General features: G+C 35.0%; 1 protein-coding gene across 37 annotated transcripts in view; it reads left to right on the top strand.

The window, feature by feature from the left end:
* Positions 1-27,798, top strand: part of RIMS2 (regulating synaptic membrane exocytosis 2) — a gene marked incomplete at its 5' end in the record, with an annotated part of 603,587 nt that overhangs the window by 273,987 nt on the left and 301,802 nt on the right. The window contains one exon of one of the 37 annotated variants that reach the window (XM_079901298.1): positions 24,666-25,063. The exons of the other annotated variants lie outside the window; for them this stretch is intronic. Of the gene's footprint in view, positions 1-24,665; positions 25,064-27,798 lie in introns of those variants that run through there. 37 annotated transcript variants of the gene reach the window in all.

The following is a 27,798-nucleotide window of genomic DNA, read 5'->3' as shown; positions in this document are numbered from 1 at the left end:
TTTATGACTATTATGTGTATATTTCATAAATAGATTAGTGTGCACCTATAAAAATCTAAAATAATAAGCAAAATAGGAACACTCTTAGTTGAGGACAAATCCATAATTGAAGACCTTAGTTTATAAAAGAAGTAAATGATTTGTTTAAAAGTTTATATTATTACATGTTTACTTTGTATCATTTAAAAATTTATATTATTGTTTATTTTGTGTTATTTCGTGACATGTTTATTCATGTCAAAAAAGAATTCACCACTTCTAAAAAAACTTCTTAGTGTATTTAAGTGCATATTTATTGATAGTGGTATGTGTGTGAAAGGGGATAGAGGAGGTTAAGGCTAAAAGTTGAGGGAAAAAGGGCTAAAAGGGATGTATCTGTTAAAGAAATGTCATGATTTAGGAACAATTAGAGATCAATAAATATATTAATCATCTCTATAAGTGAGTTGATTTTTAAAATTTGGTTTTAAATTCACCAGAGCTACACCAGAGCATCTGTTGTAGAAAGATGGATGATTCTGGATATAGATTAACCTAAGATTTTATCTAAACCAGAATTACTCATTAAGAATGGATGGTGATCTGGGGTACTCTAAGACCACTGGGGCCGTCAGGAAATATCCTTCTGAAAAATACTGTGACCACCATTATTGAAATAAATTAATAATAGTTGATAAAGTCTCTCTGGCCTTCGTTGTGTTTTTTGATTTGTGAGAAAGTTCATATTTTATGTGTGCTGTTTAAGTGAGTTTTAATTGATAAGGTATAATTTTTTTCTACCATTACATAAATATCATGTAGTCACTATGTATGGCCTTTAGAAAGGACCCAGATTGAACATTGTTTACTTTCCTTTCATTGTTCATTTTCCTTTAAAAATAAATAGATGGAGACTTTTTTGTTTTGTTTTGTTTTGTTTTGTTTGCGGTACGCGGGCCTCTCACTGTTGTGGCCTCTTCTGCTGCGGAGCACAGGCTCCGGACGTGCAGGCCCAGCGGCCATGGCTCACGGGCCCAGTCGCTCCACGGCATGTGGGATCCTCCCGGACCGGGGCACGAACCCTTGTCCCCTGAATCGGCAGGCGGACTCTCAGCCACTGTGCCACCAGGGAAGCCCGATGAAGACGTTTTAAAATTAAACAAGAATTAAGACAACTAAGTACATGTTTTCCAAATGTCTCTTGAGAATTATGGCATTATAAATGCAGGCAATAAAAGCCCTATTGTCTGTTATATTTTTATTGCTTCATGATATCAAAAGAAGGATATACTACTTTTTTTTTCAAGTATTTTTTAAAAACTTATTTAATTTATTTATTTTTGGCTGTGTTGGGTCTTCGTTGCTGTGTGCGGGCTTTCTCTAGTTGTGGCGAGCGGGGGCTACTCTTCGTTGCGGTGCACGGGCTTCTCATTGCGGTGGCTTCTCTTGTTGCAGAGCATGGGCTCTAGGCACACAGGCTTCAGTAGTTGTGGTTTGGGGGCTCTAGAGCGCAGGCTCAGTAGTTATGGCACGTGGGCTTAGTTGCTCCACAGCATGTGGGATCTTCCCGGACCAGGGCTCGAACCCTTGTCTGCTGCGTTGGCAGGCGGATTCCTAGCCATTGTGCCACCAGGGAAGCCTACTACTTATTTTTTGAGTGTTCTGGTCCTATGCAGCAACCTGTACATTGATGAGACCTATATACTCTGTTGCTGGAGTTATTCATTTTTCAGGGAAAGAGAAAAGGGTTGGGAAATTTATAGTTTCTCTCCCTCTTACCTAGTAGTAACATTGAGAAGATACCTTGCCCCATTTTTATTACTTCTGAGATTTTATTGCTGGTAGCCAGATGTGCTGAAACTCCTGATGACAGCATCTATTCATTGCGTGTTTTTAATAGGCTGAGAGAAATATGAGTAGAGTACATGAAAGCAGCTCAGCTTCGCACTTCAGCTGGGAATGCCCAAAAAGCTTACTGCTGTTTAGAATTCTTGCTACAGTCAGGAGAAAGCCGAAAGCCGCACGGGTACTGAATCTTCTACGACTGAATTAGAAGAATAATGACTGTACAATTAACTATCAACCTCTGCTCATTTAAGCGCAGTTTTTACAGAGCTCAGGAGAAATATGGAACTTGATTGGCATGTTTTTATTTGATGGTGTCTGCAAATAGATGACTTTAAAGACAGGTGGTAAGGAAAAATAAGAGAAGGAAGAAAAAAGGAAGGAAAATGCAATTTGAGACATTGCGCCAGGTCTGCAATTCTGTTTTATCTCATTTTCATGGGGTTTTTTCATCCCCACCAAATATTTTACAAAATGAGCTTTTTGGACAAACACTGAACAATACAAGGTGGGTAAAGCTAAACTATATATTCCTCTAATATTGATATTTTCAGAATAATAATCTTATATGTCTGTAAAATTGTTCAGTATTGAAATATTAGTAGTATAAGGGTGTTGTCTTTTTAATCATAAATACAAAATTTTATGTAGTTCTTAATTGATTTTAAGAAGGAAAATAAGCTTACCTCAAAGCACAAAAAGCATCTTAAATTTAACTAGCTTGACCTCTGAAACATAATACAGGCTGTTTCATGATTTCATTTTCTAATAAAATGATTAACTTAAAATGTCTGATAGACATTTTTCCTTTGTGATCACGCCAGTGATTACATTGCATATATAAGGATGGGGATATATAATCATATGTGATTTGTTGGAACATCTGAATTGGCAATCATGCATGCTCTTTATGAAACATGTGGAAGATGTTTTCTAGGTCTAAGACATTTCTCTATGCAGGGTAGATCAATAATCACTTTAAAACAAGCTATATTATGGAACTGCTAATAACGCTTTGTATTAGGTCAGCTAGTTTGGAAGGATGCTTTGTTATAAATTCCTATTGCTTTTTCAACCTGATCTTTTTTTGGGGTGTGTGTGTGTGTGTGTGTGTGTGTGTGTGTGGTGAAGGTTGTTAAATTATGGACATATGTTTTAGATGGTTTCTCTGGCTTACACTAAGAGAGATAGCCTATTAAAGAATGCTTTTAAAATGCTGTTTTATCACCCAGTTCTCCCCTCATTTAAGTTGTTTGCGTTTTGAGAATTTCTAATGTTATATACCTAGTGTAGAAAAGACCCCATTTAAACTAAATATATGTGGTGAAAGACTGAGAAGGAAATTCTGTGAACATGATAATGCACTGAAACCTTCTGGAAATTGAGGGAGAACTAAGAGTGCATAGAATATTGAATGGTTTTTGCTGGTCTCTTCCTTTTAGGGTCTCTGAACAATGTGAGGCAGCCTATTTTAGAGATTTAAAAAATACCTATTACACAGTATATGTTTTGATTTAGCAAATGAAAAGGAGGCTTTTAGAATTTGTTGACATTTAAAATGTTTACTGATGATAAATATATCTATGACCTTTTCATGGAATATAGAATAACGTATCTTTTTTTATAAAATTTCACTTCTTTCCCCATACAGTTCTCTTCAATTAACTAATTTGATTGTTTTTTACGTTTAGTTTTTGGACTAATTTAAAATATGTGAGTTATGAAATTCTGTGATATTCTAAAATAGGCTATCTATATTTTAAGATTTTTTTTTAGTTTAGTAATACATTGCTTGAGTATCTGTAATGATAAAAATAATCTGTATTGCATTTTACATTTACATGAAAGAGGCAGTATGGCTTTCTTAAAATTTCCATGATCTGAAGCTATCAGACTTTTAGGATTGGTACTCATCCTTTATACATCTATTCCTTGTTTGATTTCTGTTTCTTTTTTTTATGCCAAGAATTTATGTGTTAAAAATATTAATATTTCGGCTGGGTATACATTCACTTTAGAAGTGGTGCTATTAACAGCATGGTATGGAATTAGTTTTAAAGTATATGTTAGTAGTTTTAAAATATGAGAATATCTATTTTTTGAGGGAATCGTGTGCATCCCTATTACTATTCTTTTCCTTGGCCTCAAGTTTCTATTATTGTTGGCATGCTTATAATTGCAATGCTCTCATTATTAAAAAACCTGGAATTTTATGTTGCTGCAGTTAAACATTAAATTGTGAAGTTTCTAATGCTTCTGTGAGGCCAGTCTTATTTAACTTTTTTGATTTTTTATCTAAAATTATCTGAAACTACCAGTTAATCAATAAAGATTTATTCTGTTTTAGGAGGAATAAATCCCCTGCCTTTATATATTTTTGACTTCTTAGTCTTCAGAAAACATGAAATTTTTTCACATGTAGCTCTACTGATCTTCATAAATGCAAACTACTTGATTTACTTTTAATCAAGCAAAACCAGTTATACAAAGAGTTATTATTTTAGAAGTATCAAAGGTGAAAATAAGTTTATATGAACTTATAATTAATATTGCCACATATTCTAATGTCTTGGTTACTTTGGGTTCAGATCAGATACAGTGGACTTTTAAAATTCTTATTCTGCTTGGACACTGAATCAGAAAAGTAAGATGTCGACTAAAAATACCATTCTTGAAAAAATTATGCAACAAAGATGATATGAGTATGTCATCAGATGATGTGCTCTTACAACAACTTTAAAAATGTTTCTAAATAACAGGCCTTTCAACTTTGTGGACTGGACATAATAAAGGTCTTAAAGTTGAAGCATCAGTTCTATAACTGTCACTCTGGAAGAGCAGTGTTGGTTGTTATTACATTAATAATAATTGTTTAATTGGATTAGTTGAAATGGAATATTCAGTCATTGTATTGTGACATTAAGTATGATCTTTAAAGTGACAGAAACATAACATCGTAGATATGGACAATTGCATTATATTTTATTCTGAATTGCTTTCTAGGAGAAATTACTAGAATAGTACTATGTGTTAGTAGTAGACAATCTATTATCGAAAGGGAACTCTGTCAACTAGTTTTCTTGAGACTTTTTCTAGGTAACTAATCTTGTCCCTAAATTTGCAACTCAACTTTCATCAGATTTTCAGGTGGTAGGGCAGTTTACTTCTATGACATACAAGCAATAAAAGGTTAAAAATGAAAATCTCCCATAATAATTATTCCAAAAGCATTTCCAGGTTCAACTTGTCAAAGAAGCAAAGATTTTCAATACACAATAATATTTATGCATCAAAAGTCACTAAACTGGAGGTAACTATAGATTGTTAAAATATTTTGTTATCTAATGAATAATTGAAATATATTTATGAGTGAAAAAAATCAAAATATTTTAGATGGGCTTTTTGTTGGAAACCATATATAATGACCCTTATGTTTCAAACTGAAAGTTCTTAGCTGATTCTCTTATCATTGTGCTTCTTGAGTACCATTTTTGTGCATAAAGGAAGTGGAAGGATATTATCTTCTTTTACAGCTAAAATAAAACAACCGAAGGTCCAACAAGAAAAAAAATTTGTGTTGGCATCCAATGTAAATCCACTTGATAGGTTTTGATAAAATGACACTTTAAATTCTTATTATCAAATTTTCTTACTGTAAACTCATTTTTCCCCAAATTAAATTATTTAATCAGGATACAAAGATAATTGCTTTTGTTACCAGCAAAAAGTTCTCAAGTACTAAATTCATTATAAAATCTAAATTTTGTGATCTTGTCTTTGGAAGCAAACAAAAATGTTGGGATGCTAGAAGGTATATTTTTAAGTGTTCAGGGCCTTGAGTAATCAATTGCTTTGAGCAGTATTCAAATAACGTAATAATGATGACTATCTTTTGTGATAATATTTGTGGAAAAAATGTACTTAATAAGTTTTTCCATTTTCAGATTTTTAGTAACATTTCTTGTATTTTCCTACAAACCTGTAATTATTTCTCTATCGCTAAATGTGTGACAGTGAATTTGCTGTGATTGCTGGCCACTCAGGGGCATAACAGGACTGCAATTTATTCAAAATAGATAATAAAATAGAGACAGTCTTTCTCTCCTTTCCATCTACATATAATGAGTTATGCAGGCTTTAATATTTAAAAGTAAGATTTAAAAAACCTACTAGATCAAAGAAGATTTGGATTTGTTGTTGTTTTCAATTACAAGTAAGGTAACCATATTATCTGATTTGCCTGGACTGGTCCCAGTTTATGCCTGCTGTCCCCCACTGATTATTATTAGTACTGCTTTTCTCTCTCAAAAGTGTTATTATTTGACAATAAATTACAGAGCCACTCTAATTATAAAACTGAAATGTAAAGCTTGAATTCACCTAGTGTAAATGGGCTCTTTTCCTCTGAAACATTCCCACAGTTCTAAAGCATTAATATTGTTTTAAATAAAATTTGATTTTGCAAAGGAAATAATTATTTCATCTGGTAGTGTTTTTGGTCAGAAATATTTAGTCCTTTACATAGCATTTACTATTGATTTGGTTTATAATGAAGCCATCAATTTATGCTCAGGGTTTTTGGCACAGACACCTGTTATTCATCATGGCACATTAACGACTACTTTGACATTGAAAGAACAGCATGCTTACTTTTTATAGTTCTGGGAGTGCAGTCTGCACAGTGTGCATTGTTTGGAGTTGTTATGATCACAGCACAATCGATTTTCCATTATAGGAACATATTTCATGAACAGTCTGTATTCTGAAAGATAAAGCACCCAAGAGTCTGGTGTGAATGCGCACATGTGCATGCACATACCTACACACACATATATGTACATGTATAAACCTTGTTAAATATATAATTATTATGATAATAGTTATAGACATAAAGGTTTATTTTAACAATTGTCTCTTTATATTTCTGATCAGAGTGACTTTTGATTCCTAGATGTGTACCATTAATATTTTTACCAGAATGTTTATTGTGAATCTTAACCATATACCACAATTATTAGTATAGATACTTAATCTGATACTGATGTGCAGTCTCTAAGTACAATTTTCTCTAGTCAAAGAACTTTTTATAAAGTTACTGCTTTTGTTGATGACTGACATGTAAAAGTTAGCTATACTTTTTTATTATCAGCTTCTATATGATTGTAAGGAATCTGAGAAAACTCAAAGAAGATAATTACTGGTAAACTTATTTTGTTTAATTCTGGCATTATGCACTGAATAGTAAAGTGAATTCACTTCATATATGCTATGAGCTGTCTTCATATCCATTTATGAATTACTGACAAAGATTCATGTACCCAAGCAAAGAATTCCTAGGGCTGATCTAGGAACTTAGGTTCTGAATTTGAGAAGTTTTAAGGATCTCAGAAATGTTTGTGAGCACTTTTTTGGGGGCAAAATGAAAAAAGCCATTGCACGTTAAAATTGTGGCATCTTAAACTATGAGGGATCTTTATTTTGTCTAGTGTTTTTCAAGCCATGGTTTTTGTTTGCCTTTTGATTTTGGCAGAGAACACTTCCTTTAAAATCTAACTCAATATGTAAAGCAGTTAAAAGTGGAGCAGCTCTGGTTTAGAAAGTGAGACGTGGGACCCAGATTAGGCTATAAGGAACACGATTTTCAGCTGCTTAAACTCAGGACTTCTTAGTTGAGTTCCTTTAAACTTTCCATTTCATTGGATGACCTTTGAAATGTCAGATATAGAGGTAAAGGAAAACCTCAAGGAGAGCTGCCATGTTTAGTCAGCAGTTGATTTGTGCCTGACTTTTCTACATATATTGTGGTAGCTTTACATTGCGCAGTGAACACAGGAATTATGTTCACATCTTGGGTCTGCTACTTGCTGGCTATGTGATATTGGTGAAGTCACTATACTGTGAGCCTCTTGAATTAGGGGCTATATATTTATTAACCTCTGAATTCCCACACTTATATCCCTCATGATTCTTTACGCTCAATACTGGCTCCCCTCAGCCTCCAGAACCAAATATTGTTCTGATTTTTTTTTCTTAGTATAGATTGTTTTGTCTCTTCTAGAAGTTCATGTAATTGAAACCATGTAGGTGATACTCTTTTATAAAAGTCTTTTAATCAGCATAATTAAAAAAAAATTCATCCATGTTGTTGCATATTGAGTAGTTTTTTCTTTCCCTAGGAGTAGTATTCTATTTTATGAATATTCTACACTCTAATATTAATCTCCTTGTGGACATATATTTTTATTTCTCTTGGATGAATACCTAGAAGAGGAATCCTTGGGTGATAGGATAGGTCTATATTTAGTTTTATAATGCCAGATCATTTTAAAAAAATAATTAAACTCTCACCAAATATGTTTGGTGGTTTCACACACTTTGCAACATTTGATGATATACATCTTTTTAATTTTTTGTCATTCTGGTGAGTTTATAATAGCAACTCCCTTTGATAGTGTTTGCCTAATGACTAACAATGTCAGGCACTTTTTTATATGCTCATTGGCCATTTGTATATCTTCCTTTGTGAAGTGTCTGTTCAAAATTTTAGAAAATATCTTCCTTTGTGAAGTGTCTGGTTTTTTAAAATGTAGGTTGTTTTTATTAATGAGTTGCAAAAGTTCTTTATTCTAGATATCAGTCATTTGTCAGATACATGCTCTGTGAATATATCTTGCAGTCTGTTGTTTGCCTGTTTATTTTCTTAGTAATTCCTTTAGATGAGCAGAAGTTTTAATTTTGATAAAATCTAATTTATCAGTGTTTTTCTTTTAAAGTTTTTGTTTTCTGTGTGCTGTCAAACAATTCTTTGCCAATCCCTAAGTCATCAAACTATCCTCCTATATATCTTTCAGAAGATTTATAGAGTTTTCGCTTTTTAATTTAGGTATACAATGCATCACATTAATTTTTGTGTGTATGGTGTGAAGTAGGGGTCAAGATTCATATTTTTCCTGGTTGATATCCAGTGTTTTACCACCATTTGCTGAAAAGACTTAAAGACTTTCTACTCTCTACTGGATTGCTTTGTCACCTTTGTAGAGGATTAAATAATTGTATAAATATGATTCAATTTCAGGGCTATCTATTTTGTTCCATTGATCTATTTGTCTATCTTTCTGCAGTATCCTAATGTCTTACCTTTATAGTAATCTTGAAGTCAGGTAGTGTAAGTTCTCCACCTTTATTCTTTTTCAAGATAAGCTGGATATTCTAGGTCCTTTGCATTTTCATATACATTTTATAATCAATTTGTTAATTTTGATTTAAAAGTTTGCTAGGATTGAGTCTAGGATTGTGTTGTATTTCTGTACATTGATTTAGGGAGAATTAACATCTAAAAACATTGATTTTTCCCTTTGGATATTTCTTCATTTATTTAGGTCTTCTTTAATTTATCTAAGAATGTTTTGTAGTTTTAAGGGTAGAGGTCTTGAATATTTGATCATACTATAAATGGAATTATTTTAAAAATTTCAGTTTCTAGTTGTTTTCTGCTTTTATGTAAATAATTTATTTTCAATATTAACATTGTATCTTTTGACCTTGCCAAATTTACTTATTAGTTTAATAATTGTTTTACAGATTTGTTATGTACCCTATGTAAACATTCAAGTCATCTGCAAATAGATACAGTTCTACTTTTTTTTCCAGTATTTATGCTTTTTGTTTATTTTACTTGTCTTATTAGGACAAATAGTACAATGTTAAATACAAGTTGTGATAGTCCATTAGTTTATTAACAGTTTAAAAAAAGTTACAAATTTTGTAATTTTCCTTTATTATCTTTTTAATATCTATGGAATTGATAGTGATAACCCTTCTTTTATTTTTGGTATTGGTATTTTGTAATTCATGAAATTCGTCCTTTTACTTGATCGGTTTATTTTTTATTTTAGCTTTGTTGATTTTCTCTCTTGTTTGTCTACTATTTTGCTGATCAGTGTTTTTATCTTAACTTTCTTTTCATTCTGATTTTCCAATTTTGGTATTTTAGACCATTTAGAAGTCATCCCAGATATTTCATAATTAAAATTTTTTTCTCTCTTTTTCAGATTTTGTAATTTTCAAGATTCTTTCATAATCTCTATCAGATGAAAAGCTCATCTAGTGAATTTTTAATTTCAGAAATTTTATTTTTTGTTCTAAAATTTCCATTTGGTTATTTTTTATAGTCACTGTTTCTCTGTTGAGATTTCCCATCTTTTCACTCATATGAGCATATTGTCTTTACTTCCTTTAACATAGTTACTACAGTAGCTTTAACATCCTTTTCTGCTAATTTTAACATCCAGGTTTGCTCTCAGTCTCTGTTTATTCTTTTTTCTCTTAAGGATCATGATTTTCTATTTCTTAATATATCAAGTAAATTTTATTTATATCTTGGACATGATTAACAATACTTTATAGATAAAGACTCTGAAATCTGTTCTGAGTGCTGATTATTTTTAAAGCAGGAAGTTAATATGGCAGAGATTGAGCTACATACTTTGTTTTCCCCTGAGGTACAACAGCTGAAATTTTGGTTTAATTATTTTAATTTTAACTGAACTGTTTGAATTCTTCCTCTGCATGCATGAGATTTGGGCAGTGTTTATTATACACAGAATTTAATTTTTTCTTTCTTTAGCTTTCTTTTTGTCATTCTGTCCTCATTTTCTACTTGCTATATTTGCTCAAACTCTTTCCTTTGGTTTTTTGAGATAGTAAGACTGAGTTTTCTAATATGGATTTAGCCTTTAGGTATTGATTGGATTTGGCTAAAAGCCATAAAAATGGGAAACTCATCCAGTGTCATTCTCTTTTTCCAAATGTCAATTGCACCCCAGTGTCTGTCTTCTTTTTGTTACTCTCTAGGGCCTTCAAATAACTTTTTGTTCATATTTTGCCCAGAACTTATTATCTTTGGGATGGTTCATTTGATGGGAGCTGTTTGGCCATTATCAAAAGAGGAATCTGTTCTTTAGTATTTTTAATTGCATTTGTTAAACGCTATGCTGGCAGAAATTATATCTGTAGCTACTTTTGTAATCTCATCTTCATTCTCTGTAATTTGTTGTGATTTTTCCAAGTATCATGGGACAGTGACTGATTACGAACCTCATGTTTTAGTTAAATTATCATTGTATCATCAGAATATAGAGAGAATATGTAACTTTTAAATAGTCTTTCTTTTTTGAAATTAATTTTATTTTACTAAAATTTTTTTAATAATTATTTTTTCTTTGAGTATAGTTGATTTACAGTGTTGTGCTAGTTTCTACTGTACAGCAAAGTGAATCAGTTATACATATACATATATCCACTCATTTTTAGATTCTATTCCCATATGGGTCATTACCAAGTATTGAGTAGAGTTCCCTGGAAATTAATTTTAATAATATATTTTATTTAACTCAGTATATCCAAAGAATTGCCATTTCAACACATAATCAATATAAAATGATAAATGAAATGTTTTAAATTATGCTTTTTTGGTAAAAGGTCTTCAAAATCGGGTATGTATTTCACACTTGCAGAACAACTTGATTTGGACCAGCCATGTTTCAGATGCTTAGCATATATGACTGGTGGCTTAAAGTCTTTCTTTACTACTGTACTTCATCCATATTCTAATGACTATCGCTAGTGGTAAAATATGAGCAATGTATGGATAGGCTTTCTTTATAGAAAGCATAAGATTGATATAACTGATCTAATTATAAGAGAAAATGATCAGATGTAATGAGGACACAAAAGCCATCATATTTCAATGATAATTTCGATAGGGAATTTTTAAAGGAAATTTGATGACGTTTGTGATGACAATGAGTAGGCTAAAGATGAAGCTCCTCTTTGTGAGAGTAGTCACCAGTTGATTCTTCAACTGGTGTCAATCACAATATAAAAAATAAAAACCGTGTGCTGAAAATTTGATAATTATTTGTAATCATGGCCCATTTTTTAAATTAATAATTTTTCCAATGCCACAGTGTATTTTTTGCATTGAACATTTTTCTGAACATTACTTCTTTGGGTCTGCTGAGTTGTATCTTAATTTTGAAACAAAACTTGGTGAACGTAAAAATGGGATACATTACCTTTTCTCAAGAAATGGAAGTTTTTTATAAAACTATTTGCACACAATGTAAATCTGACGATGAAAATACACTTAGAGCAATGTGTGTTTCAAAGAATATTACCATATTTTCCATGAAGCCCACAGAGCTAGAGAAAATGGTCATTATATCCTTTGTCACTGACATTACAACAAATATATAGATGAGCAATATTAATGAAAAATAGTACCACAATTTGATAATACTGTCCAAAGATTATATGGAATTCATCACCTACATGAGCATATGAATCTTTTAATTCTCTCATTTTAGTTATTTTTATTCATGTTGGCTTATATAAAGAAGGTTCATTACTATATAAAACACTTAATATGGGTATTAGCTCTATATTACCACAAGATTAGTAGGTTAAAACAATACCCTTTTATTATTTGCAGCTCTGTAGGTTGGAAGTCCAGGTGGGCTCTGACTTCTCTATTTAGGGTTTCACAAGGCTGAAGATGTTGGCTAGCCTGGGCTCTTATCTAGAAGATCATGGGAGGAATCTATTTCCAAGTTCATTAAGTTTGTTGGCAGAACCCAGTTCTTTAGTTAACATCCATCACCACGCAGTTGCAATTTTTAAATCTTGTGATGAGAACTTTTCAGATTTACTTTCTTAGCAACTCTCAAATATAAAATACAGTATTGTTAACTATAGTCTCCATGCTGTACATTACATCCCCAGGACTTATTTATCTCATAACTGGAAGTTGGTACCTTTTAACTACCTTCCATTCTCTCTCCCGCTCCCCCCCGACCCCAACTGGCACCCACCCATTTCTTCTCAAATCTATGAATTCATTTTTAGATTCCACATATAAGTGAGATCATATAGTATTTATGTTTCTCTGTCTGACTTATTTCACTTAGCGTAATGCCCTCAAGGTCCATCCATGTTGCAAATGGCAGGATTTCCTTCTTTTATGGCTAAATAATATTCCATTGTGTTTATATAACACCTTTTCCTTATCTATCCATCGATGGACACTTAAGTTGTTTCTATGTTTTGGCTGCTGTAAATAATGCTGCAGTGAACATGGGGGTGCATATATCCTTTCAAGTTAGTGTTTTCATTTACTTTGCATAAGTACTGGAGAGTGGAATTGCTGATTCATATGATAGCTCTATTTTTAATTTTTTGAGGCATCTCTATACTGTTTTCCGCAGTGGCTGAAACAAGTGACATTCTTGCTAACAGCACTGAAAGGTTCCTTTTTTTCCACATTTATGCCACCACTTGTTATTTCTTGTCTTTTTGATAATAGCCATTCTAACAGGTGATATCTCTTTGTGGTTTTGATTTGCATTTCCTGATGATGAGCGATGTTGAGCACAGTTTCATGGACCTGTTGGTCATTTGCTGTCATCTTTGGAAAATATCTATTCAGATCCTCTGTCCATGTTTTAATTGGATTTTTCCCCATTGAGTTGTTTGAGTTCTTTGTATATTTTGGATATTAACTTCTTTTCAGACGTATGATTTGCAAATATTTTCTCCCATTCCACATGTTGCCTTCTCATTTTCTTGATGATTTCCTTTGCTGTACAAAAACCTTTTAGTTTGATGTAGCCCCACTTGTTTACTTTTGCTTCTTTTGCCTTTGCTTTTGTGGTCAAATTCAAAAAATCATTGCCAAAACCGATGTCAAGGAGCTTATCCTCTGTGTTTTTTGTTTTTGTTTTTGTTTTTGTTTTTTTTGCGGTACGCGGGCCTCTCACTGTTGTTGCCTCTCCCGTTGTGGAGCACAGGCTCCGGACGCACAGGCTCAGCGGCCATGGCTCACAGGCGCAGCCGCTCCGCGGCATATGGGATCTTCCCGGATCGGGGCACGAACCCGTGTGTCCTGCATCGGCAGGCAGACTCCAAACCGCTGTGCCACCAGGGAAGTCCATCCTCTGTGTTATTTTCCAGAAGTTTTATGGTTTCATATCTTACATGCAAGTCTTTAGTCCATTTGGAGTTGATTTTTGTGTATTGTGTAAGATAGTGGTCCAGTTTCATTCTTTTGTATGTGGCTGTCTAGTCTTCCCAGTGCCATTTATTGAAGAGACCATCATTTCTCCAATATATATCATGGCTCCTTTGTCATAAATTAATTGACCACATATGTGTGGGTTTGTTTCTGGGCTTTCTGTTCTATTCCTTTGAACTATATGTCTGGTTTACGCCAGTATTCTGTTTTGATTACCATAGCTTTATAATATAGTTTGAAATCAGGAAGTGTGATGCCTCCAGCTTTGTTCTTCTTTCTCAAGATTGCTTTGGCTATTCGGGGTCTTTTGTGTTTCCATACAAATATTAGGATTGTTTCTTCTTATTCTGTGAGAAATGCCATTGGAATTTTGATAGGAATTGCATTGAATCTGTAGGTTGCTTGGACATTTAAAATGTCCATACTAAAATGCAGTATGGACATTTTAGCTATATTAATTCTTCCATCCCATGAGCATGGAATATCTTTCCATTTATTTGTGTATGCTTCAATTTCTTTTTTTTCTTTCTTCTCTTTTTTTGGCTTCAATTTTTTCATCAGTGTTTTATAGTTTTCAGTGTACAGGCCTTTCACCTCCTTGATCAAATTTGTTCCTAGGTTTTTTTTTTTTTCCATGCAGTTGTAAATGAGATTGTTTTCTTATTTCTTAATTTCTCTTCCTGATAGTTTGTTATTAGTGTATACAAGTGCAATTGATTTTTGTATACTGATTTTCTTTGCTGAAGCTTTACTGAATTTGTTTATTAGTTCTAACAATTTTTTTGGTAAAGCTTCATATATATATATATATATACACACACACACACATACATACACACACGCACACATATATGATATCATGTCATCTGCAAATAGAGACAGTTTTTCTTCTTTCTGCTTTGGATGCCTTTTCATTCTTTTTCTTGACTAATTACTCTGACTAGGACTTATAGTACTATGTTGAATAAAAGTGGCAAGGAAAAGCACCTTATCTTGTTCTGATCTTAGAGTATAATGTTAGCTGTAGGCTTGTCATATATGGCCTTTATTATGTTGAGGTGTGTTTTCTCTGTACCCACTTTGTTGAGAGTTTTTTTCATGAATGGGTGTTGTATTTTGTCAGATGCATTTCCCATGTCTGTTAGAATGATCAAGTAATTTTTTCCCTTCATTTTGTTAATTGCTGTATCATCAATTTTGTTAAATGGTGTATCACTTTGATCATGGTATATGATTCTTTTAATGTATTGTTGAAGTCATATTGCTAATATTTTTGAGGATTTTGCATGTATGTTCATCAGGTGTATGGCCCGTTATTTTCTTTTCTTGTGGCTTCACATTTTCTATGTCCTTACTAATTTTTTGTCCGCTTTCCATCATTTACCGAGAAAAGAGTGTTAAAACTTCCAACTATGATTGCATATTTGTCTATTTCTTATAGTAGTGTATAATTCTTGCTTCATGTATTTTATTTTTCTGTTATTGAATATAGCAATACTTAGAGTTATTATGCTTTTTTAAAAGAATATATCCTTTATTGCTGTGAAATCTTCCTCTTTAACTCAGGTAATATTTTTTCTTAGATTATATTTTGTCTGATATTATTGAGCTGCATTGACTTTTTTATGGTGAGTGTGTGTGTGGAATATCCTTTCCCATTCTTTTAACCTATTGGCTTCCTATATTTGTGTGTGTGTGTGTGTGTGTGTGTGTGTGTGTGTGTGTGTGTGTGTATGTGAGACAGAGAGAGATGGAGACAGAGAGAGAAACAGCATATGAGTGGATCCTGATTTTTCTCCAGTCGCACTTTTTTCATTGGATTGCTTAGTCTATTTACATTTCATATAATTACTAATGTAGTTGGACTTAATCTATCAGCTTGCTATTTTCTTTGTATTTCTTCTGTTGTTGTTTTCTCTCCTTTTTTAAAAATCCTTTTGTTTGATTTATTAATAAGTTTTTGGTATTCCATATTGTCTCCTCTAATATGTTTTTAACTATAACTTTTTAGAAGTGTTGATCTTAGAATTATAATATGCGTTCTTAGTTTATAATTCTACCATGAATTAATATTGTAACATTTTTATGCCATATATGAACCTTATAAAAGAATAATTTCATTTTTACCTCCATTGTACTTTTGCTATTGTCATTATATATTTTACTGTACACAAATATTAGAAACTTTACCATATATTACTAATTTTTCATTAAATTATCAACATTTTTTATTTTAAAAAATAATTTTTTTATAATTACCCACATATTTACTGTTTTTGGTTATCTTCATTCTTCTCTCCAGATACGGGCCTCTTTCTGGTATCATTTTTGTTCTACCTGAAGAACTTCTGTTAGTATTTCATGTTGTATGGGTGATCTTCTTTCAGCCTTTTTAGATTTAAAAAAAAATCTTTATTTTTGCCTTCAATTTTTAGAAGGGTGTTTAATTACAGATTAGATACAGATTTAGGTGAATTTTTTCTTTCTCTCTCAAGATATATCATTCTAAACATATGTCATTCTTAGCTTGTCATGTGATGTATCTTGAGGCTTGTCATTCAATTGTGTTTTGGCCTTCATTGTTCATGGAGAGAAGTCAGCTGTGATTTCATTATTTTTTTTCTCTATTGGTATTGTGTCCTTTTTCTCTGGTTGCTTTTAAGATAGCACTTTGTCTTCAACAGTTTGAAGTATTTAGGTGTGTTTTTCTTTACATTCTCATTGTGATTCACTGAGCTGCTTGGATGTATGGAATGATTTCAGTCATCAATTTTTAAAAATGTTGGTCATTATCTCCTTAAGTATTTCCTCTACTCCATCTGTTTCCCCTTTCCCTCTATGACTCCAATAATATATGTGTTTTACTGTTTGATACTGTCCTACCAATCTCACATGCTTTTCTGTTTTCATTTTTTTTCTGTTTCTGTGCTCAGTCTTTATGTTCTAGTAATTTGTTTTGAGTTCACTCTGTGCTGTTTTTATTCCATTCTACTGTTAAGCACGTGTAATGTATTCTATACTTCTCTTGTTGCATGTTTCAGTCTAGATTTGACACTTGGTTTCTTTTCAAGCTTCTATCAATCTGCTGAAATTCTCTGTTTCCCTACTGTATTCACCTCTGCATTAAATTCTTTGACGTATTCATTGTAGTTATTTTGAGGTCCTTGTCTGTTAATTGCAACATTCTGGCCATGTTTAGGACTCTTTCTGTTGATTTTTTGTTCTCTTGATTATGGATTCATCTTCTTGCCTCCTTGCATGTCTCTTAAAACTTCACTGTATGCTGAACATTGTAAATGATGCATTTTAGAGATTCTACATTATGTTTTCATCTAAAGAATACTTTTTAAAAAAATCTTGTCAGGGAGTAAAATTAAAGAGGATCACCTTGGTCTTGTCAAAGCTCGGTTTTTGGCTTTGGACAGTACTCATTCCTTTTTTCTTTGTCATGGGGTACTGCTCTTACTTCTAGGGTATGGTTTCTTACTCTTAATACCTGAATTTTCTGGTGTCTCAACTGGATGCCTTGGGTTCATCTCTCAGCCCTTAATAGGTGTGATCTCCCAGGCTCCTGAAAGCCTGCTTAAAGTACAGTTTAGGATTTGGGTAGGAACCTGAGTAAAAACTCTGTTTCTAGAGTTTCTTCTCTTAGCTCCCTTCTCTCTAGTAACCTACATCACGAATTACCACTGCATTAGTAAGCCTGATATCTCTGTTTTTAACACCAGATTGTTTCATATGCTTAGTAAGTACTGTGCTCTATGCCTGGGCTTCAATTCCTCATGCTCTAGTTGTGGAATTGTTTCCAGCCAGAAAGCTAGACTGAAGCTTACCTTAAATGGTTTTCCTTTCTTAGAATTTCAATCTGTGTCATGTCCAGTGCCCTAAAGTGATTGTGTAATCTATTCTGCCCAGTTATACAGTTTATGGCAAGAAGGAAAACCTTACACTAGCTACTCAGGAATCTGTTAATTATTTTATAATAATTTAATAAGCACCCATGAACCTTCCATCTCAAACAAGAGCTGGAACCTTGGCAATAATTTAAATCTAACCTTATCTTTATCTCATCCCATTTCCTTGACTTCTTCAGTTTGTGGCAGTTATTATATAGAACCCATGTTCATCATTCCTTAGGTTTCTTTTTAAATAGATTTCATATATATCTATAGATAGATTAATATGTATGTATTCTTAAAAAGCATTAGTGTTTTTTTCATCATATAAAGGTATTTTTTTCATGTAATTTTACATTGCATCATACTAATATGGGTTGTGGTAGTTCATTTATTTTGACTGCTGTATGATATTTCATAGTGTTACTTTATCACAATTTTTAACTCACTCTTCCACTGATGGGTATTTGGATTGTTTCTAAACTTCGCTATTGTGAAAAACGCTGCTATGAACATCTCTTATAGTACGTGTGTAGGAGTTTCTCTTTTTTTCTTTTTTTTCTTTATATATATATTACATCATTATTGAAGTATAATTGCTTTACAATGGTGTGTTAGTTTCTGCTTTATAACAAAGTGAATCAGTTATACATATACATATGTTCCCATATCTCTTCCCTCTTGCGTCTCCCTCCCTCCCACCCTCCCTATTCCACCCATCTCGGTGGTCACAAAGCACCGAACTGATCTCCCTGTGCTATGCGGCTGCTTCCCACTAGCTATCTATTTTACGTTTGGTACTGTATATATGTCCATGCCTCTCTCTCACTTTGTCACAGCTTACCCTTGCCCCTCCCCATATCCTCAAGTCCATTCTCTAGTAGGTCTGTGTCTTTATTCCCGTCTTACCCCTAGGTTCTTCATGACATTTTTTTCCCTTAGATTCCATATATATGTGTTAGCATACGGTATTTGTCTTTCTCTTTATAACTTACTTCACTCTGTATGACAGACTCTAGGTCCATCCACCTCACTACAAATAACTCAATTTCTTTTCTTTTTATGGTTGAGTAATAGTCCATTGTATATATGTGCCACATCTTCTTTATCCATTCATCCGATGATGGACACTTAGGTTGTTTCCATCTCCTGGCTATTGTAAATAGAGAGGCAATGAACATTTTGGTACATGACTGTTTTTGAATTATGGTTTTCTCACGGTATATGCCCAGTAGTGGGATTGCTGTGTCATATGGTAGTTCTATTTGTAGTTTTTTAAGGAACCTCCATATTGTTCTCCATAGTAGCTGTACCAATTCACATTCCCACCAGCAGTGCAAGAGTGTTCCCTTTTCTCGACATCCTCTCCAGCATTTATTGTTTCTAGACTTTTTGATGATGGCCACTCTGACCGGTGTGAGATGATATCTCACTGTAGTTTTGACTTGCATTTGTCTAATGATTAATGATGTTGAGCATTCTTTCATGTGTTTGTTGGCAATCTGTATATCTTCTTTGGAGAAATGTCTATTTATGTCTTCTGCCCATTTTTGCATTGGGTTGTTTGTTTTTCTGTTATTGAGCTGCATGAGCTGCTTGTAAATTTTGGAGATTAATCCTTTGTCAGTTGCTTCATTTGCAAATATTTTCTCCCATTCTGAGGATTGTCTTCTGGTCTTGTTTATAGTTTCCTTTGCTGTGCAAAAGCTTTGAAGTTTCATTAGGTCCCATTTGTTTATTTTTGTTTTTATTTCCATCTCTCTAGGAGGTGGGTCAAAAAGGATCTTGCTGTGATTTATGTCATAGAGTGTTCTGCCTATGTTTTCCTCTAAGAGTGTGATAGTTTCTGGCCTTACATTTAGGTCTTTAATCCATTTTGAGCTTATTTTTGTGTATGGTGTTAGGGAGTGTTCTAATCTCATACTTTTACATGTACCTGTACAGTTTTCCCAGCACCACTTATTGAAGAGGCTGTCCTTTCTCCACTGTACATTCCTGCCTCCTTTATCAAAGATAAGGTGACCATATGTGTGTGGGTTTATCTCTGGGCTTTCTATCCTGTTCCATTGATCTATCTTTCTGTTTTTGTGCCAGTACCATACTGTCTTGATTACTGTAGCTTTGTAGTATAGTCTGAAGTCAAGGAGCCTGATTCCTCCAGCTCCATTTTTCGTTCTCAAGATTGCTTTGGCTATTCGGGGTCTTTTGTGTTTCCATACAAATTGTGAAATTTTTTGTTCTAGTTCTGTGAAAAATGCCAGTGGGTAGTTTGATAGGGATTGCATTGAATCTGTAGATTGGTTTGGGTAGTAGAGTCATTTTCACAGTGTTGATTCTTCCAATCTGAGAACATGGTATATCTCTCCATCTATTTGTATCATCTTTAATTTCTTTCATCAGTGTCTTATAATTTTCTGCATACGGGTCTTTTGTCTCCTTAGGTAGGTTTATTCCTAGGTATTTTATTCTTTTTGTTGCAATGGAAAATGGGAGTGTTTTCTTGATTTCACTTTCAGATTTTTCGTCATTAGTGTATAGGGATGCCAGAGATTTCTGTGCATTAATTTTGTATCCTGCTACTTTACGAAATTCTTTGATTACCTCTAGTAGTTTTTTGGTAGCATCTTTAGGATTCTCTATGTATAGTATCATGTCATCTGCAAACAGTGACAGTTTTACTTCTTCTTTTCCGATTTGGATTCCTTTTATTTCCTTTTCTTCTCTGATTGCTGTGGCTAAAACTTCCAAAACTATGTTGAATAAGAGTGGTGAGAGTGGGCAACCTTGTCTTGTTCCTGATCTTAGTGGAAGTGCTTTCAGTTTTTCACCATTGAGGACAATGTTGGCTGTGGGCTTGTCATATACTGCCTTTATTATGTTGAGGAAAGTTCCCTCTGTGCGTACTTTCTGCAGGGTTTTTAACATAAATGGGTGTTGAATTTTGTCAAAAGCTTTCTCTGCATCTATTGAGATGATCATATGGTTTTTCTCCTTCAATTTGTTAATATGGTTTATCACATTGATTGATTTGCATATATTATAGAATCCTTGCATTCCTGGAATAAACCCCACTTGATCATGGTGTATGATCCTTTTAATGTGCTGTTGGATTCTGTTTGCTAGTATTTTGTTGAGGATTTTTGCATCTATGTTCATCAGTGATATTGACCTGTAGTTTTCTTTCTCTGTGACATCCTTGTCTGGTTTTGGTATCAAGGTGACGGTGGCCTCGTAGAATGAGTTTGGGAGTGTTCCTCCCTCTGCTATACTTTGGAAGAGGTTGAGAAGGATAGGTGTTAGCTCTTTTCTAAATGTTTGATAGAATTCGCACGTGAAGACATCTGGTCCTGGGCTTTTGTTTGTTGGAAGATTTTTAATCACAGTTTCAGTTTCAGTGCTTGTGATTGGTCTGTTCATATTTTCTATTTCTTCCTGATTCAGTCTTGGCAGGTTGTACATTTCTAAGAATCTGTCCATTTCTTCCAGGTTGTCCATTTTATTGGCATAGAGTTGCTTGTAGTAATCTCTCATGATGTTTTGTATTTCTGCAGTGTCAGTTGTTACTTCTCCTTTTTCATTTCTAATTCTATTGATTTGAGTCCTCCCTTTTTTTCTTAATGAGTCTGGCTAATGGTTTATCAATTTTGTTTATCTTCTCAAAGAACCAGCTTTTAGTTTTATTGATCTTTGCTATCGTTTCCTTCATTTCTTGTTCATTTATTTCTGATCTGATTTTTATGATTTCTTTCCTTCTGCTAAGTTTGGGGATTTTTTGTTCTTCTTTCTCTAATTGCTTTAGGTGCAAGGTTAGGTTGTTTATTCGAGATGTTTCCTGTTTCTTAAGGTAGGATTGTATTGCTATAAACTTCCCTGTTAGAACTGCTTTTGCTGCATCCCATACGTTTTGGATCGTCGTGTCTCCATTGTCATTTGTTTCTAGGTAATTTTTGATTTCCTCTTTGATTTCTTCAGTGATCACTTCGTTATTAAGTAGTGTATTGTTTAGCCTCCATGTGTTTGTATTTTTTACAGATCTTTTCATGTAATTGATACCTAGTCTCATAGCGTTGTTTTCGAAAAAGATACTTGATACAGTTTCAATTTTCTTAAATTTACCAAGGCTTGATTTGTGACCCAAGATATGATCTATCCTGGAGAATGTTCCATGAGCATTTGAGAAAAATGTGTATTCTGTTGTTTTCGGATGGAATGTCCTATAAATATCAATTAAGTCCATCTTGTTTAATGTATCATTTAAAGCTTGTGTTTCCTTATTTATTTTCATTTTGGATGATCTGTCCATTGGTGAAAGTGGGGTATTAAAGTCCCCTAGTATGAATGTGTTACTGTCGATTTCCCCTTTTATGGATGTTTGGATTCGTTATGTATTGAGGTGCTCCTATGTTGGGTGCATAAATATTTACAATTGTTATATCTTCTTCTTGGATCGATCCCTTGATCATTATGTAGTGTCCTTCTTTGTCTCTTCTAATATTCTTTATTTTAAGTCTATTTTCTCTGATATGAGAATTGCTACTCCAGCTTTCTTTTGGTTTCCATTTGCATGAGATATTTTTCCATCCCCTTACTTTCAGTCTGTATGTGTCTCTAGGTGTGAAGTGGGTCTCTTGTAGACAGCAAATACATGGGTCTTGTTTTTGTATCCATTCAGCCAGTCTGTGTCTTTTGGTGGGAGCATTTAATCCACTTACATTTAAGGTGATTATTGATATGTATGTTCCTATTCCCATTTTCTTAATTGTTTTGGGTTTGTTATTGTAGGTCTCTTCCTTCTCTTGTGTTTGTTGCCTAGAGAAGTTCCTTTAGCATTTGTTGTAAAGCTGGTTTGGTGGTGCTGAACTCTCTCAGCTTTTGTTTATCTGTAAAGGTTTTAATTTCTCCATCAAATCTGAATGAGATCCTTGCTGGGTAGAGTAATTTTGGTTGTAGGTTTTTCTCCTTCATCACTTTAAATGTGTCCTGCCAGTCCCTTCTGGCTTGCAGAGTTTCTGCTGAAAGATCAGCTGTTAACCATATGGGGTTTCCCTTGTGTGTTATGTGTTGTTTTTCCCTTGCTGCTTTTAATATGTTTTCTTTGTATTTAAGTTTTGACAGTTTGATTAATATGCGTCTTGGCGTATTTCTCCTTGGATTTATCCTGTATGGGACTCTCTGTTCTTCCTGGACTTGATTAACTATTTCCTTTCCCATATTAGGGAAGTTTTCAACTATAATCTTTTCAAATATTTTCTCCGTCCCTTTCTTTTTCTCTTCTTCTTCTGGACCCCTATAATTCGAATGTTGGTGTGTTTAATGTTGTCCCAGAGGTCTCTGAGACTGTCCTCAGTTCTTTTCATTCTTTTTTCTTTATTCTGCTCTGCAGCAGTTATTTCCCCTATTTTATCTTCCAGGTCACTTATCTGTTCTTCTGCCTCAGTTATTCTGCTATTGATCCCTTCTAGAGTATTTTTAAGTTCATTTATTGTGTTGTTCATCATTGATTGTTTCATCTTTAGTTCTTCTAGGTCCTTGTTAAATGTTTCTTGCATTTTGTCTATTCTATTTCCAAGGTTTTGGATCATCTTTACTATCATTATTCTGAATTCTTTTTCAGGTAGACTGCCTATTTCCTCTTCATTTGTTAGGTCTGCTGGGTTTTTATCTTGCTCCTTCATCTGCTGTGTGTTTTTCTGTCTTCTCATTTTGCTTATCTTACTGTGTTTGGGGTCTCCTTTTTGCAGGCTGCAGGTTCGTAGTTCCCATTGTTTTTGGTGTCTGTCCCCAGTGGCTAAAGTTGTTTCAGTGGGTTGTGTAGGCTTCCTGGTGGAGGGGACTAGTGCCTGTGTCCTGGTGGAAGAGGCTGGATTTTGTCTTTCTGGTCGGCAGGTCCACGTTTGGTGGTGTGTTTTTGGGTGTCTGTGGCCTTATTATGATTTTAGGCAGCCTCTCTGCTGATGGGTGGGGTTTTGTTCCTGTCTTGCTAGTTGTTTGGCATGGGGTGTCCAGCACTGTAGCTTGCTGGTCGTTGAGTGAAGCTGGGTGCTGGTGTCGAGATGGAGATCTCTGGGAGATTTTCGCCGTTTGATATTATGTGGAGCTGGGAGGTCTCTTGTGGACCAGTGTCCTGAAGTTGGCTCTCCCACGTCAGAGGCACAGCACTGACTCCAGGCTGCAGCACCAAGAGCCTTTCATCCACCCGGCTCAGAATAAAAGGGAGAAAAAGTAGAAAGAAAGGGGGGGGGGAGAGAGAGAGAAACGGTAAAATAAAGTAAGAGAAAATAAAGTTATTAAAATAAAAAATAATTATTAAGGAAAAAAATTTTTTTAAGTAAAAAAAAAACACGGACGGATGGGACCGTAGGACAAATGGTGAAAGCAAAGCTATACAGACAAAATCTCACACAGAAGCATACACATACACACTCACAAAAAGAGGAAAAGGGGAAAAAATCATAAATCTTGCTCTCAAAGTCCACCTCCTCAATTTGGGATGATTCGTTGTCTATTCAGGTATTCCACAGAATCAGGGTACAGCAAGTTGATTGTGGACATTTAATCCGCTGCTTCTGAGGCTGCTGGGAGAAATTCCCCTTTCTCTTCTTTGTTTGCACAGCTCCCGGGGGCTCCAACTTTGGATTTGGCCCCGCCTCTGCGTGTAGGTCGCCAGAGGGCGTCTGTTCTTCGCTCAGACAGGACGGGGTTAAAGGAGCCGCTGACTCGGGGGCTCTAGGTCACTCAGGCCGGGGGGAGGGAGGGGTGCGGATGCGGGGCGAGCCTGCGGCGGCAGAGGCCCGCATGATGTTGCACCAGCCTGAGGCTTGCCGTGCGTTCTCCCGGGGAACTTGTTCCTGGATCCCGGGACCCTGGCATTGGCGGGCTGCACAGGCTCCCCGGAAGAGGAGTGTGGATAGTGACCTGTGCTCGCACACAGGCTTCTTGGTGGCGGCAGCAGCAGCCTTAGCGTCTCATGCCGGTCTCTGGGGTCCGCTTTTAGCCACGGCTCGCGCGCGTCTCTGGAGCTCCTTTAAGCAGCGCTCTTAGTCCCCTCTCCTCGCGCACCAGGAAACAAAGAGGGAAGAAAAAGTCTCTTGCCCCTTCGGCAGGTCCAGAGTTTTCCCTGGACTCCCTCCCGGCTAGCCGTGTCACACTAACCCTTTCAGGCTGTGCTCACGCCGCCAGCCCCAGTCCTCTCCCTGCGCTCTGAACCGAAGACCGAGCCTCAGCTCGCAGCCCCGCCCGCCCCGGCGAGTGAGCAGACAAGCCTCTCGGACTGGTGAGTGCCGGTAGGCACCGATCCTCTGTGCGGGAATCTCTATGCTTTGCCCTCTACTCCCCTGTTGCTGTGCTCTCCTCCGTGGCTCCGAAGCTTCCCCCTTCTGCCACCCGCAGTCTCCGTCCGCGAAGGGGCTTCCTAGTATGTGGATACCTTTCCTCCTTCGTAGCTCCCTCCCACTGGTACAGGTCCCGTCCCTATTCTTTTGTCTCTGTTTATTCTTTTTTCTTTTGCCCTACCCAGGTACGTGGGGAGTTTCTTGCCTTTTGGGAGGTCTGAGGTCTTTTGCTAGCGTTCAGTAGGTGTTCTGTAGGAGTTGTTCCACGTGTAGATGTATTTCTGGTGTATCTGTGGGGAGGAAGGTGATCTCCGCATCTTACTCTTCCGCCATCTTCTCCCTCTCCCTCAGGAGTTTCTCTTAGATATATTGCATTTTTATGTTCAACTTTGAGGTAATACCAAAGTGTTTTCTTACAAGTTTTTTAGACAATGGTAGTTCAATGCATTCATAAGTGGGAACGAAACAATTCAAGAGTAAAACTTTAATAGAAAAAGTTGAACAATTTTAAACATAGCTATCTCCAGGAGGTGCACTTGTTAATTTGAGGAAAACAGTCATAGAATTAATGTATTTTAAATGAGTGTGCACATACTAGAAGTTTTCTTCCTCCCCCCATCCATTTCTTCCTTCCTCCCTCCCTCCCTTCTTCCTTCCCCTTCCTTCTTTCTTTTTTTCTACCAAAGCAAGGTATAAAACTTTCCTACATCAGTAAGAGAAGACCTTTGAAATTGGAAGCAGCAGTGGGTGTAGAGCAGGCCTTAAAGAAAAAAAAGTTCTAGCATTTTTATGGATAAAGTCTCCAGATTGCTGAGAAAAACTGTGTTGTCAGTAGCATTATTAAATGAAGCTCATCTAGGTCCTTAATGCTGTCGCTTGGGAATTATTTAATTTATTCTCAATTAATTAGTTATCACAATTTCCCTCTCCTCTGCACACACCTCTATTGGGAAATGGATTTCTTCTGGATTTTTATCTTATTTTTATCTGAAGCAATAAATGCTAAATCTGTAAAACTTGTTTCCACATTTGAAATTGCTGCCTTCTTTCTTATTACCTCTGAAGAATAGGTTTTATTTTAAAACTTCTTTCTCTCCTACCTGATGTTACTTTATGAATTATCTTTTTTTATTTGGATGTTTATTGTAAAACACTGTAAAAACTAGACTTGTCAGTTTTCTGTCAGTGTGCATGTCCATTATCAGCAATAAGATGCAAGCAAATGAATCAGAGTAAGATTTTCAGTCCTCACAGCCTGGCAGTGCCCTATCTCATTGTCGCTAGTGCAGAAACGCAGGTGAGCCTTGTTAAGCTAGTCAGCTGGTATCTTCCTCCATCGAATCTTACAGATGGTTCGGATGTTTCTTAGCATCTGTTTAAAATTCTCAAACTGCTTTCACCAAATTTGTTTGAATCCTATTTGTGGTTACACTTGATTATACATCTGTAGACATTTGAGGATTGGCATTAAGAAATAACTTTATGTCTGATACTTATCCGATACTAGCATTACTTCTAGTGCAGCTATAATTGAAGTGAAAAAATAAACAAAAACAAAGCTAAAAATGTATGAAATTAGGGTATTCAAAGAAATAAAGCTTAACTTCATTTTGTGTGGGTTCGTAAAATCTTGCACAAAAAGCAAACTCCCAGTTTTCTGTTGACTTCCTTTATACTTTCAGTTATTTAGTAACAGAATAATGCTTTTTGACTTCACCCATGTCAAATGAAAAAAGAATATAGATGTGGTTTTTGTTTTTGTTTTACAAATAAGAAAAAAGCATAGAAAAAACAAATGAAGAAAATATACCAAAATATTAACAGCAAATGCTTTGGGTTTTATAATTTAAAATATAACTAAAAAATAAACAAGATGACAAATTTTATGAAAATTAAATGAGCTAAAATATGTAAAGCATTTAGAACATGGCCTGGCAAATAATAAACACTAAGTAAATAATAATAGTAATGGTAATTATTATTATTTTTAAATTTATTTTATTTATTTATTTTTGGCTGCATTGGGTCTTCATTGCTGCGTGTGGGCTTTCTCTAGTTACAGCAAGCAGGGGCTACTTTTTGTTGTGGTGCACGGGCTTCTTAGTGTGGTGACTTCTCTTGTTGCAGAGCACGGGCTCTAGGTGCATGGGCTTCAGTAGTTGTGGCGAGCAGGCTCAGTAGTTGTGGCTTGTGGGCTCTAGAGCACAGACTCAGTAGTTGTAGCACATGGGTTTAGTTGCTCTGCGGCATGTGGGATCTTCCCGGACCAGGGTTCGAACTCGTGTCCCCTGCATTGGCAGGCGGATTCCTAACCACTGTGCTACCAGGGAAGCCCATGTTAATTATTATTATTAATTACACCTTTTTCTCTATTCAGGATTTCACTCTGAAAGATTCCCTGAAGTCCAATTACTGGGTGAAAAGCTATCAACTTTTCTTAAGACTCCTCTTACTGCTGAATTGCTTTCCTAAAAGGTTAAGCTAATTACATTTCCAAATGAACATATAAAATTGCTTTTCATAATTGGCTTTGGTTGCTTTTATATTGTCCTACTTTTAATTTCATTGGTTATTAAATAGATTTTTAAAATACTAAAAATACCCGTGTACACATCTACATTAGTTTGCTAGGCCTGCCATAACAAAGTACCACAGACTGAGTGGCTTAAAAAACAGA

This window comes from Stenella coeruleoalba (genome assembly GCF_951394435.1).
Source record: "Stenella coeruleoalba genome assembly, chromosome: 17".
NCBI classification, from domain to species: Eukaryota; Metazoa; Chordata; class Mammalia; order Artiodactyla; family Delphinidae; genus Stenella; species Stenella coeruleoalba.
Note: the sequence above shows the minus strand (reverse complement) of the source record. Positions and strands in the feature narration are given on the sequence as shown.